This window comes from Odocoileus virginianus, chromosome 7 (assembly GCF_023699985.2).
Source record: "Odocoileus virginianus isolate 20LAN1187 ecotype Illinois chromosome 7, Ovbor_1.2, whole genome shotgun sequence".
NCBI classification, from domain to species: Eukaryota; Metazoa; Chordata; class Mammalia; order Artiodactyla; family Cervidae; genus Odocoileus; species Odocoileus virginianus.
In genome coordinates, this window is record NC_069680.1 from 4,676,752 (window position 1) to 4,692,964 (window position 16,213).

Sequence of the window (16,213 nt, forward strand, 5' to 3'; positions counted from 1 at the left end):
AAGAAGTTAAAATCCTGTTTATATTTCTTTAACCTTCTGTTTCCCAAATTATTTGACCCCAGATTCCTTTTTATTATGCAACAATTGTTTATACCCTATGGGCCTCATGCTCAGAGATGCCAGTCTAAAGAGGTTATAGCAGATCAAACCTTCGTGGCACACCTAATAGGTGATAAAATATGAGTAAAGCAGTCTCTGTTCACATCTGTTGATTTTCAGAATATGTTCAATTAATATCCATGAAGCCCTTACTTTGTGCCAAGTGCTTTGCCAGGTGCTGGGGATACTGGACTTGCTGAAATATAAATGGTCCTTGCTCTCATCTAGCCTCCCTTTCAATGGGGAAGATACTATTAAACTGCAAACAGCCATCCTCACGATGCCATATAAAGTATTCCAAAGTGACCTTGCATAGTCAAGTTAAGACTGTTGCAAAGAAATTAATCTGATATTTACAAGATGAGCAGTTAGGCAAAGTAGGAGTAGAGAGCGGTGGCTAGAGGTGGGAAATGTACTAGGCAGAGAAAACAGCATGTGCAAAGGCCCTGAGGTGGAAAACAGAGGGGCCAGTAAAGTTGGAATACATTGAGAAAGGAACTATGAACAAAGGACCATGTCATGCAGGCCTCACATGCCAAGCTGGCATTTTGAATTTCATTTGAAAAGCAATTGGAACCAATGAAGGGGCTCCTAATCCAACAGGAAAAATGCAGACACATTCAGCTAATTAATTATATGGCTTTGTATAAGATATTTCATTGGTATAGCACTTAGGCTTTACAAAATACTTTCATGTCATTATTTTACATCTTCCTTGGAGCAGCTCTCTGAAGGAGATAGTCCAACTATTAATATAGATGGGAAATCTGAGGCTCAGAGAGGTAAGTAACTTACCTAAGGACACAGTGACTTAGCCAGGGAACAGGCATCCACTTCTGATCATTTCATTTCTTAGGCCAGTCATGCAGAGAAAGCACTGGTCTGTATGAGTCAGTCCTGGAGTCTATGTCTTTACTGGCAGGGGCAGAGGGGCTTGATTTGAGAACTGTATGGAATAGTGGTTAAGTGTTCAGGCCAAGAGTCTGCCAAACTGAAGTTCAAATCCCAGCTCATAAAGCACTTACTAGCTAGGTGACCTCTTGCAAGTTACTTAACAGCTCTAACTCGTACACTCATTTATAAAATGGGGATAGTCATACTAACCTCATAGGGTTGATGTAAAGATTAAATGAGATGATGCCTGTAAAAGTGTTTGACACATAGTAGGAGCTCAAAAAATGCCAGTCTGATTTTTAGAGATAACTGGCTCTTTCTTTCAATTTGGAACCTTGGAATGTGCTGAATGTGCAAGTAAGTGAGGCTCAAATCCCTTCATGCCAGGGATCATTGTATATGAGATGGGTTGAATACTTGTGTGGTTTGCAGATATTCAGAATGGTACAGAGAAGGAACAAGTACTGGGGCCTTTCTCAATAATGCTGATGCTCCAAACAGAGTCTTTACATCTGATACTTTTACCTTCTAGACTGCAGGGGAGTTCTCCAGATGGTAATTTCCCCGGGAGTTGAGTGCAGGGGAGTAATTGCCCAGTTGTCCTTCCAGGTGGATATTATATGGTGGCCTTGAGAACTACATTCAAGGAGCTGTCTAGGGTCATGATCCTAGAATAATTGCATTTAAGGGTCTCAAAGGCCTGCTAAACATCAGCTGAAAGGCCTGTCCAGACTTCTGATAGGAGTAGTGGAGTGAAGTACAGGGGCCTGGAGCACAGAGAATATCTGTGATTCATAGGTCACACTGGGTATTCTTGACCACTTGTGGGGCTTCCAGTCCAGGGCAGTGTGGGCCTTTGTGAAACCTGCCCTCCTCAATGGGGCAGAAGAACTTCATATGGAAAAGATAGGTCTTGCAATTAATTTTTGCTCTTGAAGATGGGCCTGCTAGAAATGGATAGTAGGTTGAGTAGAGGCTCAGAAAAGTCTAATTAATGACCCTCAAACATTTTCACCCTGACTTACAGATTGAAATACATTGTGCATGGTGACCCAGTGTGTGTATATGCATGTGTGCATGTGTGCACACACACATACAAATGTGAAATAAAGTTTCTGTAATCAGTACCTACACTTACATATGTGAGGCACCTTGGTATTTTTTTTCTGTTTTATTGTATTTCATTAAATTGGTTTCTTGACCTACTAATGGATTGCAACCTGCACTTTGAGAAACACTGGTCTAATAGATGATGAATTGTCCTTGAAGGTGATTGAGAAAGATGTTGTTCATGAATAATGAAATTCAAATGAGCAATGCCAAAGGCTGAACAGACTGACTGTATAGTTTGAATGCTCATAGCATATCCAGAACCTGATTTTCCCTCATTCCTGAACAGTGAGGTTGGAGATAGTAAAAATAATAAGAAAAATTACATTTTCTGAGGACCTACTCAGTTAAGAGAATGGGGTTATGTACTTGAATAGTATAAAAATATAAATAATAAATACTCTGACCTTAAAAGAGCTTATAACCTAGTGGAAAAGATGGACTGGATCATAAGCACAAGAATGTAAGGGGATTTCAGGTCAATGTCACAGACTGAACTGATATATGAAAAACGTCCCCTACTAGAAACAGAAACTTTATAATTGTATATATGATAAACTTTAAAAATATAAAGTAAAATAATTGAAAAGTATATAATCACATTCTAAAGCAATAAATGGAAGAGCCTAAATGCCAGGAATGAAAAATAAAACTCAGAGCCAAAGTGTCCAGGGGGATTTCACAGAGTTCTTAGAGCCAGTAATATGTCCTAAGAGCTAGAGTTTAATAGTAATGAGGATAGAATAGCAAGCCCAAAACCTCCGCATGAGCTCCCTTCATAAAGTTAGGAACCATGAAGAGCTATTTATCTATGCAACAGGAACCAGAAAACTCCACTCATTGATAAGGATTCAGTAGAGAAGCTTGTCATCTTTGGGGGGCTGAGGGTAGAATAAGAGTCATCTGTGAAAAATTAGAACTCCAAGTCTGTGCCAAACATGGTTCCACACTGCAAATTTTGTACTACTCACAAGATGTGGGAAACTTAATTCAAGAAAATAACAAACTGGTCCATAAATGATGAAACCCATAGAATTCCGATAGAGGCAAAACTTTGACATGATTCCTCCTCCAGGGCCAAGGGCAGGTTAGCCTTCTCCAGAAACCAAGTTTTGCTAGAGATGAGTTCATAATCAAAAACTACAAACCACAAGAATAAATGAACCACTACAAGAAAGAGAATCAGCAAACACAGTACACTGAAGAATTTTAATAACTGTATAGGCAATAAAAACAATATGGAAAATACTTTAAAATGTTCCCTCAAAAAAGGAAAGAACAGAATCCAAAAGGCAAGAATAAGACATGCTGGAAAAGAAGAGTCAGAAAAGAACCAAGTAGAATTTCTAGAAATAAAATATTTACATAAAACCAATTCAATGGAAGGTTTGAACAGTTGATAACACTGCTCAAAAGAGAGTTAGTGAATTGGAAGACAAATTCAAAAGTACCCAAAATGTAGCTCATAGAGCTGCATTTGAAGTCAGGGAAAATATGAAGAAGTTGAGACATGAGGAATAGAAGGTACAATAGAAATATTAGAAATTCCAAAGGAAGAGAGAAGCAGTATATGAAGAAGATACAATGGTGGAGAATTGACCAGTATTGAATGCAAAAATTCCTACTAAATAGGAATACAACTGAGTTTCTGAGGAGAATAAATAAAAAGAAGTTTACACCTAAACACATTGTTGTGATATTGTAGAATATCAAAGACAAACGTCTTAAAAGCTAACAGAATAATGACAATTAGATAGGCTTCTCATTAGGAGCAACAGAAATCAGAAGATAAGTCATTACAGCTAAAGGAAAATTACTGTCAACACAAAGAACTATAACTCAAGTAATTATCATTCAACACAGAAAGGGTGAAATAAAGACAATTTTAGATACAACTGAAAAAAAGTTTAGTATTCACAGACCTTACTGATGAAATTTTTTTAAAGACTTCATTAAGAAGGAAATTGAACCTAAAAGGAAGAATTGGCTATTAGAAGCAGTAGTGAGCAAAGAAATTGGCAAATATGTAGGTAAATCTAAATAACAATAGCTATTTTGAAATATATTTTTAAAATAAAACTAAAATACTACTAATCAGTATATAACATGAAAATATGGAAGAGGTTGGTTTGCAGTCTAAGATCCTTCTATCATTGAAAAGAACAGAAAAATAGATTAGCTTTTGTTAAGTAAAAATGTTAAAATGTAAAAAGGTTTAAAAATTAAGAGTAACTCTGTTTATTTAGAAATAGAATGTTTTTAACTTCCAGACCAACCAGTAGAAAAGAAAATAAAAAACAGAATGAAGAAAACTTTATCAATGCAATTGGAGGCATGAAAGAGGGAAAAGAGGAAAAGCAAATAAAAAGCAGGGAGAATAGAAACACAAAATGAGACAGCAGAAGTAAGTCCAAATGCATTAATCACAATAAAAGTAGACATATCAAATTTGCCCATTAAAAGAGACTTTCAATGTGGATTTTTTAAAAATCCAGGAATAGGCTGTTCACAAAAAAACTTGCCTAAAACAAAGTTACAGAAAGGTTGAAGATGGAGATTTAGAAAGATATGCTAGGCAAATACTAACCAAAAGGAAGCTGGGCTAGCAATATTGATAACAGATAAGAATTTAAAAGCAAAAACATTAATGGAGATAAAATGGGACATTACTTATTGAGAGAAGGGACAACAAGGAGATTTACTTATCAGCAGCTTGGGCAGCTTGAGTCCAGCCTAGGCCAGCTTCTCTGTTGTGGGTAGAGGGCTTCCAGCTCCGACTGCATTGCCTTAGCTTCCACCGGCCTGAGTGGGGAAGGTACAGCAAGACAGGGCGCTGCTGGGAAAAAACATGCTGTTTCCTGGGTACAACTTATAATTGTTGCATGGTCTAGATATACGTTTATTGTAACTTAATATTTGGATTTTGCAAAGTCTAGGGGTAAGAGAAAAAAGCACTAACCAGAATTCCCCAACAGTGGACAAGGGTAACAACCCAGGCTGGGAAAGAACTGAATCCTCCCTGGACAAGGAAATGCCCACCCACTCACATTCCTGCCTGGGAAATCCCACAGACAGAGGAACCTGGTGGACTACGGTCTACGAGTCACAAAGAGTCAGACACAACTTAGTGACTAAACAACAATGTGACATTTATTCATAGGTAAACCATTACCTTGAGTTTTCCAGTGCATTTTATTTTCCCTGGAATAAAATGATTTTCTGGTGTTTTTATATTGGTTTAATTTTCTGTGTTCTTAACAGTAATTCAAATCCAAACACTTCCTTAATTATGTAAATCTCTTTTCAAAATCTTCAAGTACATTGGGTGTTTTATTAAAAAAAAAAAAGAACTGAATGTTCCATGGGGCTCAAAAATATCAAATACCACTGATGTGCCGTGATGCTTCTCTCAAACTCACTTCTGTGAGTGGTAAGGACCTAAGGGGCTCTAGAATTTGAGGCCAAAGTAGAAGGTTTGATATATGTCCTTTTGTGGAGCTGGCAACAGCAAAGCAAGGTGTCAGGAGAGTGAGTGAGACTGACCATCTGGAAGACCCAGAATCCTGAAACCAGATCAGTATCTGGTGTTTCAACCTTACCCTGACCAGACATCTAGACTCGCAGAACTACACCTTCTGGACATACTTCTCTTGTGTACCATGTCCCTCCAGACCTATTACAGTGTGATTGGTCCATGGGACTTGGCAATGTGTTTTTTGGCCCCATCTTTCAATTCTGATCAATATACCCTAGGGCCAAGGCCTTGAGCTTTATGATGGAGTTATTCTTCTCCAGAATTTTTAATCTTTGGAGAGATTTTTTTTTTTTAATGACATGTGGCTCTTGGAGTGTCTGTCTAGCATCTTTGGGAACCACTTTTCCCACCCACAGATGTGGATTCCCAGGAGCCACATTTGGTCACATTTGATTGAGGCAGGGTCAGATACCTTACTCACAGTGAACCAATCAGATTTCCGCTCTTGGGAGTTGGTCATTTGGATCGATGGGGCCAGAGACTGGGATGCTTACAAACAAAGTCACATTGATGGCAGCATGAAGGAGAAGGCTGATGAGCCTAAGGACTCCAAGATGGTGGCAGATCAGCCCACTCCAGAACAAGTACTGAGTCTGCCTGTCATCCCTTGAGTAGGACTGTCTTGTCTCATCCCAGGAGCAGTAACTGGAAGTCTCTGACCTAGGTAAATGCTGAAATCTTTAGAGGTGAAGTATCATTTATGTCAGCAAAGACAAACAAGTGTTTCAGAAAGAGAAAGGGAAAGATAAACCAAATGTGGACAATAGGTACAAATTTTTCATTTGTGTCAGGGTATATACGAGTGTTCATTGTAATGGTGAACTTCTCTGTAGGTTTAAATTTTTTTCAGAATAAAAAGCTGAAGCAAAGAAAAAATTTTAAAACAAATACAACCCCTAATGAAATCATGGATCTAGTCAATGATAGTAAGTGACTGTTAAAATCATTAAGTGAAAAACTGATAGAGGGGAAAAAAGCTGAAGGGGAACTTTATAATGGATAGATCTGGCTGACAGCTCCTGTACCCACTGATTAATCTTAATGTCATAAAAAGAAAAATGATGAGAAAGTATGTGCTCCTGATACGATGTGAGAGGAAGTTCACACCACATGTAAAATAGTCTTGCCAAAAAATCAGACCTGAAATCAGGCAGCTCTAGAATCTACCAAATTAAGGGACAGAGAAACAGGTTAAATGATACCACAGGGGTGTTATCAGCAAAACTCAGAATGGAGGAAATTTCATAGAATAAATGGCCCACAGTTTCTTCAATTAATAAATTTCTGGGGGGGGGAAGGAAAGAAAGTGCAACTTCTGGAATAAAAGAAACTTAAGAGTCATATCAACCACACACATTGCATGGACTGTGATTAAAACCCGATTCAGGTGAATTTGAACATTTCATGTGTATTTGATGAGAGTAAGGATTATAGTTAATTTTTATTGAGGTGAGATAATGGTATTGTGGCTATATTAAAATAGTCCTTAAATGCATTCCATTTATGCATTTTAGAAATGCATATTGAAATATTTATGGGTGAACTGATTTGATGTCTGTGATTTGCTTTCAGATAATCCTGGAGGAAAGGGAAATGTGTATAGAAGAAATAAGACCAGCTACATGCTGGTAGCTACATGTTGAAACTAGGTGATGTTTGTGGATTTAAAAAAAAAAAAAAATATATATATATATATGCTTGAAATCCTCCAGAATAAAGTTTTAACAAATAAGAAAACCCAAGCCACTTCAATATTTTCCTAATATATTCTCCCGAAGGAGGCTCTTCAGTGTGAGAAAGAATGAGCATCCCCTCACAGGCAGAGGACAGGTGAGGTCAGAGAGAGCTTAGAGGGGAGGGTAAAACCCAGGGTCATCAGGAGGATCCGAGTCCTCTTTCAAGTGGAGTGCTGCTTACTGCGGAAGCCTCTGTCTTGTGTCTTTAAGCCAGACTGTTCCCTGTTGGGTGGAAGAAGAAAATAGTATATTTGGGCAGCTCCCCCAGTCAACCCAGGTTAAGAAATAGGGTTTGAAAAGGCTAATGGGTTGGACCCAGTGCAGAGGAAGGAGGTGGAATTAGAGATCTCTTTTTGTGAGGCTTTGTTGAGGTTCAGGTTCACGATCAGAGAACGGGGTTGGGGCTAGAGGGATGAGTACTTCACTAAGCTGGGTGTGCTCTGCTGAGACCTTTGAGGTTAAAGTCTCCTGGCCTTCAGAGCTTCATCCTCAGTGCTCTAATTCTCCTCCAAGATGGAGCCAGAGGTCCCAACCCTTCTCTCCCCACTGTCTTCCTCACGTTGACCCACTCCAAGGCCCATCTCTTTCCCCGCATCTGATTCTCTGGCACATTTCCATTCCCTCCCTACTTGAGCCTCCTCCTCATCTCCATTCTCCATTCCCTGTCCTCCACCCTACCAGACACCCCAGTTCAGGGTCCAAGAGAAGGACAGCTTTTATGTGGCTTGTAAAATTCTATTATATCTGTATTCAAAACCTAGCAGCTGAGAAACACTGGTAATAAGCGTGTTATTAAGCGTGTAAATACACTTCCACTCCAGGGCCTCCAAGGGGCGGGGGCCAGATTCTCAGCCTGGGTGTCTCCCCTGCATGTGAGTCCTTCCCCACCCAGCCTCCACCCCAGAACTGGACCTTATGCCAAGGCCCAGGCCTCCTCCCGTCTCCAACCACCATCGTCCTGCAGATCTCAGACTCTTGGAGAAAGGGGGCGGGGGAAAGGGCCAAAGAAAAAAAACATTAGGAAAAAAACTCCCACCCAGAGAGCATTCTTTCTGCAGCACTCAGGAAAAAGGATGTCTCACAGGGGACGGGAAGGCGAAATTTTTTCACATCCAAATGGATTGCAATTTCCCTCCATTTAGCACCTGAAGGTAATTAGCTCGAAGAGACTGCCGAGTGCGAAACACGTTCACGGAACATTAACTCTCACACATTCTCCAGTTGCAGGGAATTAATAGGAAAGATTAAAGTTTAAAGAGAGCAAAATGCCATTACCTCGCCAGCCACCTCTCTCCGCGGCAGTATCCAGCCCCCGAAAACCTTCGGCCAGTACTCAGGCCGGGGCTCAGGTCTCTGCCTGCAGCCTGGCTGGCTAGGGCATCTGGGTGTGCCCCGAAAAGAGCACTCACATGTGCTGATGTGAAAACATGTGTGCAAAACAGGTCAGCTCTGACCCTTCCCAAGGCCAGGTCAGCCCCTCCTCCCTTCACAATGAAGCTTGGGGTGGACTGGGACAGGTGTGTTTTCTTACAGGCTGACACCTGGCATTGGGGTGCGTCGAGGTCCTGGCTTGGGTCAGGGGTCCTTGGAAGAGTCACTGGCATGGGTGTGCCCTGTGATTTTGGTGAAAAGGGTGTGATCTGCCAGCTTGGTCATGAGTAGAGAGATTGAAGGTGTTCCTCTTGCCTTGGGTGTGTACAGAAGCACTTGGGTGAGGTGATGGAGGGAGTTGCCTCCATTCTCGTGAGGCAGCCAAGACCCACAAACACACGTGTGCACACATGCAATCCCCCACAATCACACACAGATGGCCTTTGTCACTGATTTTTTCAAAGTTTACATAGGCTTCAAATTCTAAAGCTTTCTATGTGGCTTCAGTGTTTTAGGAAAAGATGAGATACAGAGAGAGGGAGACAGAGAGTGGGAGAGAGTGAGGGAGAGAGAGAGTGAGGGAGAGAGAGGGGCAGAGGCAGGCAGGAGAGAGAGAGCGCGAGATGAAATTGAGACATGGAAGAATTTATTGCCCAGAAAATTCCATTCTGCTATCTGATTCAAAAAGTCCAGTCCCCCCAGCTTCGGAAAATCTATTTTCCACATTTTAATACCCTGCAGAACAGTCCTCATAACTCATCCGAGTGTGTTAAGCACAGTTTTATTAGATCTGAAACAAATTTTGGTGGGGAGATACTATAGGTCATTAACCATGGAGTAATTTTATCCTTGTTTCCCTAATGATGCCATAATGGCGAGCGAATTTCTTAACTAAAGACCAAAGAACATTTTGAAGGTCAGTTTCATCTGTGAGCTCCTTCAAGCGCTTCTCAGAGAAGATTGGAAAACTCGCCGATTTTTTGAAGAGTCATTAATAATGTGAAAGCTGAAAGCACCCTCCATTTGCGTTCCTGCTTTTTACCTTTTAATTTTATATCGTCCCCGCTCAGAGCCCTGCTCCCACTCCTTCACCCTCCTCCGGACCTCCCGCCCGCCTACCCACCCCATGCAGGGAGCAAGGCTGCCTGGTCCCAGGTACCCAGCTGGCTGTGAGGGGCAGACGGGGGCATTGCAGCGGGGAGGGAGAAGAGCTGGAGAGGCCTGAGAGCCCCCTCTGGCCAGGGCCTCCTGCTGAGATGAGGGTCTTTCCTGTATTCCCAGGGTGTGGTGCACTGTGCAAGGGTATTGTCATAGGCATGGTGTGTGTGCATGCATGTGTGTGCATGTGTGCAAATGTGCGGTGTAGGGGACCGAGGTCTCTGGATCACATGCTGTCTGGGCACGCACATGTTGGGGACCAGTGGGGTCTGAGTAATCCCCGTACCGGGGTGTCCCCTGTTGGAAGTAGGCTGGGAAGGGGGACTGAAAGACAACACTGGGTTCTGTGGCCCAAGTGGTAGGTCAGCTGCGGAAGTTGTGGTCTGTTGACAAAGGACGCCGTCTCCCAACAGGGATGGACACAGGAGAAGTGTTTGCACGTGAGCCTGTAAGTCCTGAGGGTGGTGAGGTCATCAAGGCAGGAGCCTCAAGGCCCCTCCCACTAGTAAATCTCTAGATACTAAAGACAGTGGCCATTGTGTGGGCCAACCGTCCCCAGTCCTCGTCCACTCACCCCCTTGTTCCCTCATTCATTCACTTTACTTGTCTTCTGACTCCCAGTCCCTGGCCCTTTGGACCCCCCTAGTTCCACCATCCCCCCCGAGCCATCCCCTCACCTCCTCACCCAGTGGATAGCTGTTATTGCCGGGTGCCCAGCCAGGAGCTGAGGTGGGACAGCACTTCTGTGTGTGAGAAGGTTTGGGGAGGAGGGGGCGGTATGGTGACACTCTGTGCTCCCAGATGTGGTGGCAGCGATAATTCCAATTTTATGCCTTTGTTATGGCTTTAATCACTTTCTTTATGCGTTTTGTTCCAGCGATCAGGGAGAGACACCTGATAGGCAAAGAGGATACCAGGGGAACCATTTTTATTTGGAATGTGGTGAGAAGTCTAATTAGAATCTGAATTCTGCTGAGCCTTGAAATGGCCAGCACTTTATCCTGATCGCCTTAGATATTGTTTCGAGTCAATCATCTGTCATGGTGCGGCAGGAGAGCCTCTCCCTGCCCACCACGCTCCCTCCCACTGCAGGCCCGGCCGGGGCACACTGGGGGGAGGGAGGCTGGGGCCCCCACTTTCACAGGGACAAGTGCCTCCTCCTGGGGGTGCGTGGGAGGCTGTTTCCTATGGTTCATCGTCCCCTGGTGAGGTCTGTCTTTGCTGGGATGCTGAGTGTGAGCTTGTAGGGAGAAGGGCAGCTGCAGGACAAGGGTGCTGAGCAGCCTGTATCAGAATTCAGAACTACTAGGGCTTTTCTGGTGGCTCAGTGGTAAAGAATCTGCCCGCAATGCGGAAGGCCTGGGTCCAATCCCTGGGTCAGGAAGATCCCCTGGAGAAGGGAATGGCTACCCACTCCAGTATTCTAGCCTGGAGAATTCCATGGACAGAGGAGCCTGGTGGGCTACAGTCCATGGAGTTGAAAAGAGTCGGACACAGCTGAGCGACTAACGCTTTCACCGGGTGAGGCTGAGTTGTCTGGGGATACCCCCTAAGTGGTCCTGCGTCTCTATCAATGGCCCATGGGGACATCTCCTCACTGTTCCCTGGACATCCAGCAGCTCTCCCACCCAGCATTTGTGAGACACTCAGCTCCATTTCTCTGATTTTCCTCACTCCAGTCCTGCAGCTGGAAGCTTGCGCCTGTTTTTTCTTCTTGCTTAGAAAATGCACCACCTGTCACATCCCCAAACTGGTTTCACCTCCTTCAGAAAGCCTTTCCTGGCCCACAGTGAGTGAGTTTCCTGAGAGGTGGACAGTAACAGCATTGAGCCCCTATCCTGTGATGGCCGTGCAAACTGCAGATGCTCAGTCCGACCAGATCTCCAGTCCACTTATCTTCCTCCTACCTTTAAATGGCTCCCTATCTCTTTTTCTATAACTGTTTTTGTGTTGGTGTATGTGTGTCCTAAATCCACTCAAGCCCTTTTGAACACATGGCAAAATGTAAAGAAGAACTAAATATTACTCTTAATGGCACTTTTATCTCTTGAACCACACTGTGAGCTCCCCAGACTCTGACCATTTCTTCCTTGTCTCCTGCCTTTTCTACTAACTATGAGCACACAGGACTAGGCACACAGCAGGGAGCTGTATATCAATTACCTTCCAAAGTCCCAGATTCACTGAGGCTTTCTGCCTCCTGCTTCCCCTCACCTGTCTCCCCCCAGTACCTACCTACCTACATACCTACCATGTGGTAGATGCAGGCATTGCTGTGGCGTGATTAATATCTAAAGTAAGTGCTGTTTCTGGCTGGAAGGAGGAGAAGCTGCCCTATGAGTAGTGTTTCCATGGGATACGACCTGGATGGCTGGTGACTCCTTGGAGGGTCAGGAATCCACATGCGGTCACTGAGAGTCCTTTTTAGACATCTGGGGTACCCAGTGCCCCTCTGGCCAGGCAGTGTGTCCCATGTGGTAGAGGGTCCTCACTGCTGGGCAGCATCCATGAGCCTCCTGGATGGTCACTGCCCTCTAGAGACTGTCCTGGCAGTGACAGTGCCTTAGGGGTGGTCCAAGGGGCAGTGTGGTCAGACCCCCTATGGAGAGATACAGACTCGGGGTCCCTGAATACCCTTCTCAACCTCCTTACCCCTGGACCCAATTTTGCATGCAACCCTGACTCGTTTTGTTCCTTGATGGTCTCTCCCTGGTCCCACCTTGGTCCTCCCTGGTCCCTGAGCTCTTGGTGGGGAGTAGAGATGGCACCAGCCACAGTCTAGCAAATCACGGACTCTGGAGTGCATCACATGCATGCTCAGTCACTTCAGTTGTGTCCAATTCTTTGCGACCCTATGGGCTGTAACCCACCCAACTCCTCAATCCATGGCATTCTCCAGGCAAGAATACTGGAGTGGGGTTGTCATTTCTTTACCAACTGAGCCACCAGGGAAGCCATTGGAGTGCATTGCTGGGACTCTAATCCGAGAAGCCCTCATTTAGAAGGCATGGCTGTTGGTACCAACTGATGAATGAGTGAAGAAGTGCAAGGAGATTAGGGGAGCCGGTGGGAAGATCCAGAATTGGGAGGTTCCCATTTACAGGAGAAGACAGGACAGTGACTGGAGGGACTTAGGAGAAGTTTCCTAGTGGGAAACTGCAACCTGCTATTGACATCTAGGTATATATTAATAGATCAGATGGCATGTGTGTGTGTGTGTGTGTGTGTGTGTGTATGCGCGTGCGTGTATGACGGATGGTTGGTAGGTGAGGGACTGCCAGGGGGACCCCCGTAGGGAAGAAGCAGGACTCTGGTGCACTTGGTCTGCCCATGCAGAAGGGTGAGGGTGTGAGGGTGACTCACTCTCCAGCTGCTGTTTCCCCATCTACATGTGGGATGGAGATGGAGCTCCTGGCCCAGAAGCACATGTGCCAGGTGGTGGTGGAGGGTGAAAGGACAGAGGTACCCAAGCCGGCAAAGGCCTGGCCTCTTCCTATCGCAGACCCCCTCGAGGCACTGTCCTCTCTCTATACAGAGCTGGGCTGCAGTGGGGGTAGATGAAAAGGAGGAGAAACTGTTGGATAAAAAGAAATTCGAAAAAAAAAGTAAGTGAAATATTCAAACTGGAAAGTGATATTATAGAAACTGCAGCCCACGGCTCAGTGCATTCAAATTTATTCAAACTCGGCGCCTGACAGTGATGGATGCGGCAGCTTTTCCCACAATATGGAGAAGGCGCGGGGGCATTTAGGACTGCGGGTCCCCTCCGGGAGGGTGGGAGCCCACACCACCTCCCGTGCCTGGCTCTTCCTAAATGGAAAGCAAGGTTCGGGGTCCTGCCCTCTCTACTCTCCTGAACCCCAGCCACCTCCAGTACCCCATAGTCTTGGGGGACCTGGGCATCACCAGTTTAAGTGCTTCGGTTATGGCCCAGGACAGAGGTAGCTCACCATGGACCAGGGAAATCTCCAGTGCCAAGGAAGGGGATGGCCAAGCCTGTCCAGGGGGTGACTGGACAAGGGGGTCACAGTAGTGTGGATTCACAACTAAATAGATAGCACGAACCCAACAACCTCTGAGTGTGCTGAGACCTCAGGGTCTCAGGGCTCCTAAGTCAGGGAGCACTTTCCTCTCCAGGCCAGTTTGGTAGCGCTCTGCCCAGGACAAAAGACAGCCTCTGGGGAAACCTCAAGTCTAGGGGCTTGGTCTGCACAGTGGGTAGATGGTAAAGTGTCCTGGAATGCCATACCCTGGAATATCCCCTGCTCCCAGGAGCATCCTCCAGCCTCCACTCCACCAACGCTTCTCCCCACAACGTTGCTCATGGCCTCCTGTCCAAGGTCCCAACCAACAGACCCCATTGCTGATCCCCAGGCCCCGCCCCAGGGGAACGCTTGGAATACTGCTCACTCCTGAAAACTCAGTCATCTCTCCACCCCTTTGCCCATCTCATTCTCCTGCTTCACCCACGTCTCTAACACACCTTCTCTGTCTCTTTTGCTTTCTACAACCTTCCCCAAATATGGCTACCATGCAAAACAAACCCCAGCCCTCCACTCTCTCCTACAGTGTCTCAGGAGATCTCGCCACTCTCTGCAGGTGATGGAAACATTGACCTCTAATTCCAAGCTTCTCTTGAGATCCAAGCCCACAGTCCAAGCAATGCAAGGCTAATATGTTGAAAAGCAAATGCCTCTTCTAAAACTCATACATCTCTCCCAAAGTCAGCGACAACTTGTGTCCCCCTTATTTGTTACTAGCCCGGTCACACACCCCCACTGACCCTCCAGGTACCCTAGAACCTCTAGTTCCTCCCAGACTCATCTCTACCTTCAGTCAGCTTACAAATTCATAGATACTTCCTGATGTCTTTTGCACCCACATTGCCTCAACATCACGACTGGCCCCAGGAAGGCTGTTATCACAGCTCTCCTGGGTCTCCTCAATTCAATCAATAAACTGCTCTGGAGCACCTTCCCTGTACAGGTGATGCATTTTCTTCTGAACAGGACTGTCTGCCTCTAAGTTCTGCATCTTTAGCGGTTCTACACACCGCTGCCAGATTAACTTTCCTAAAGCATGGCTCTGATCATGTCACTCCCCTGCTCAAAAACCCTCAATGGCTCCCCAGTGCCTACTAAATAAAGTACAAACTCCTTACTCTGATGTTCACAGCCCTTGTGATCTGGCCCCTAACTACTCCCTCTCCAAACCTTCCCATTACTCTCCTTCACGCTCATATTAGCCAGCCAGATTGGACTGTGAGCAATTCCCCTGGATGCACCCCACCTAGCGAATTCCACCCTTGTGCACTAGTTCATGCTCTTTGCCTGTAATGCTCTCCTTCTAGAACCACATCACCATCTAACACCTCAACTCATCTCTGCCCATGAATATTCTGATCCTCTGTAAAACTGGATTCAAATAAAGCTATTTTGAATATTCCCTGTAAAATACTTAGCAAGGTGCCTACTAGCTGTTATTGTTATTATTATTATTCCTCATGATGACCAGAGGTGGTTTATCTTTCCTATGAAGCTTCTAGTTCTCTCTACAGCTTTCCTGGCTCCTATCATAGCTTTCCTGATACTGTTATTACTAGTATGTCTGCCCAACGGCTCTCCTGGACTGTAAATTTCTTGAGAGCCAGGACTAAGTAACATTCATTTGTGTCCTCCTCACCTCTAGCCCAGGGGACTCAGTCGACACTTGTTGGGAGAAATGAATGAACGAGTGAACAAATGAACCACATACAGCAAGACTAGCTAGGATGTGGCTGTGTGACACAGACTTGGCTCTTCCTAGCCTACTGTTCTGGACAGTGACCACCTAAGAGTTCCCTGTCATTACTCCCAGCCCTCCTGACATGTGTCCAGGTGAGCTGGGACACGCGTGTGCAGGCTGTGTGACAGGTGTGTCATTGCTCCTGAGCGAGAGGGGAGTGTGGCAGAGTTCACCCTTCCCAACTCATCAATCAAAGGGCACTTACTGACAGCTCCTGAGAGCCAGCTCTGGGCTCTGCTGGGTTACAGGGAGCAAGTGGGGGATGAGGGCTACCCTCTGGGGGTTCACAGTCCACTTGCCTCTTCGCTCATCCTGTGACTCTCAGGCTACAGGAACTTAAAGGACTCTATCGGTGACTGCCCGCAGGAGTGGGAACACTGATGAGCAGGCAAGACTTTTCCTCCAAGTGGCCCAGAAATGCTATGTGAGCCAGGAATAACCTTTCTCTCTTTTGGTTTAGATCTTACTGCCCCATCCAGACTGGAACTCCCCGGGGAAGTCTGTTGCTTTCTGCAGAATTCTCCAT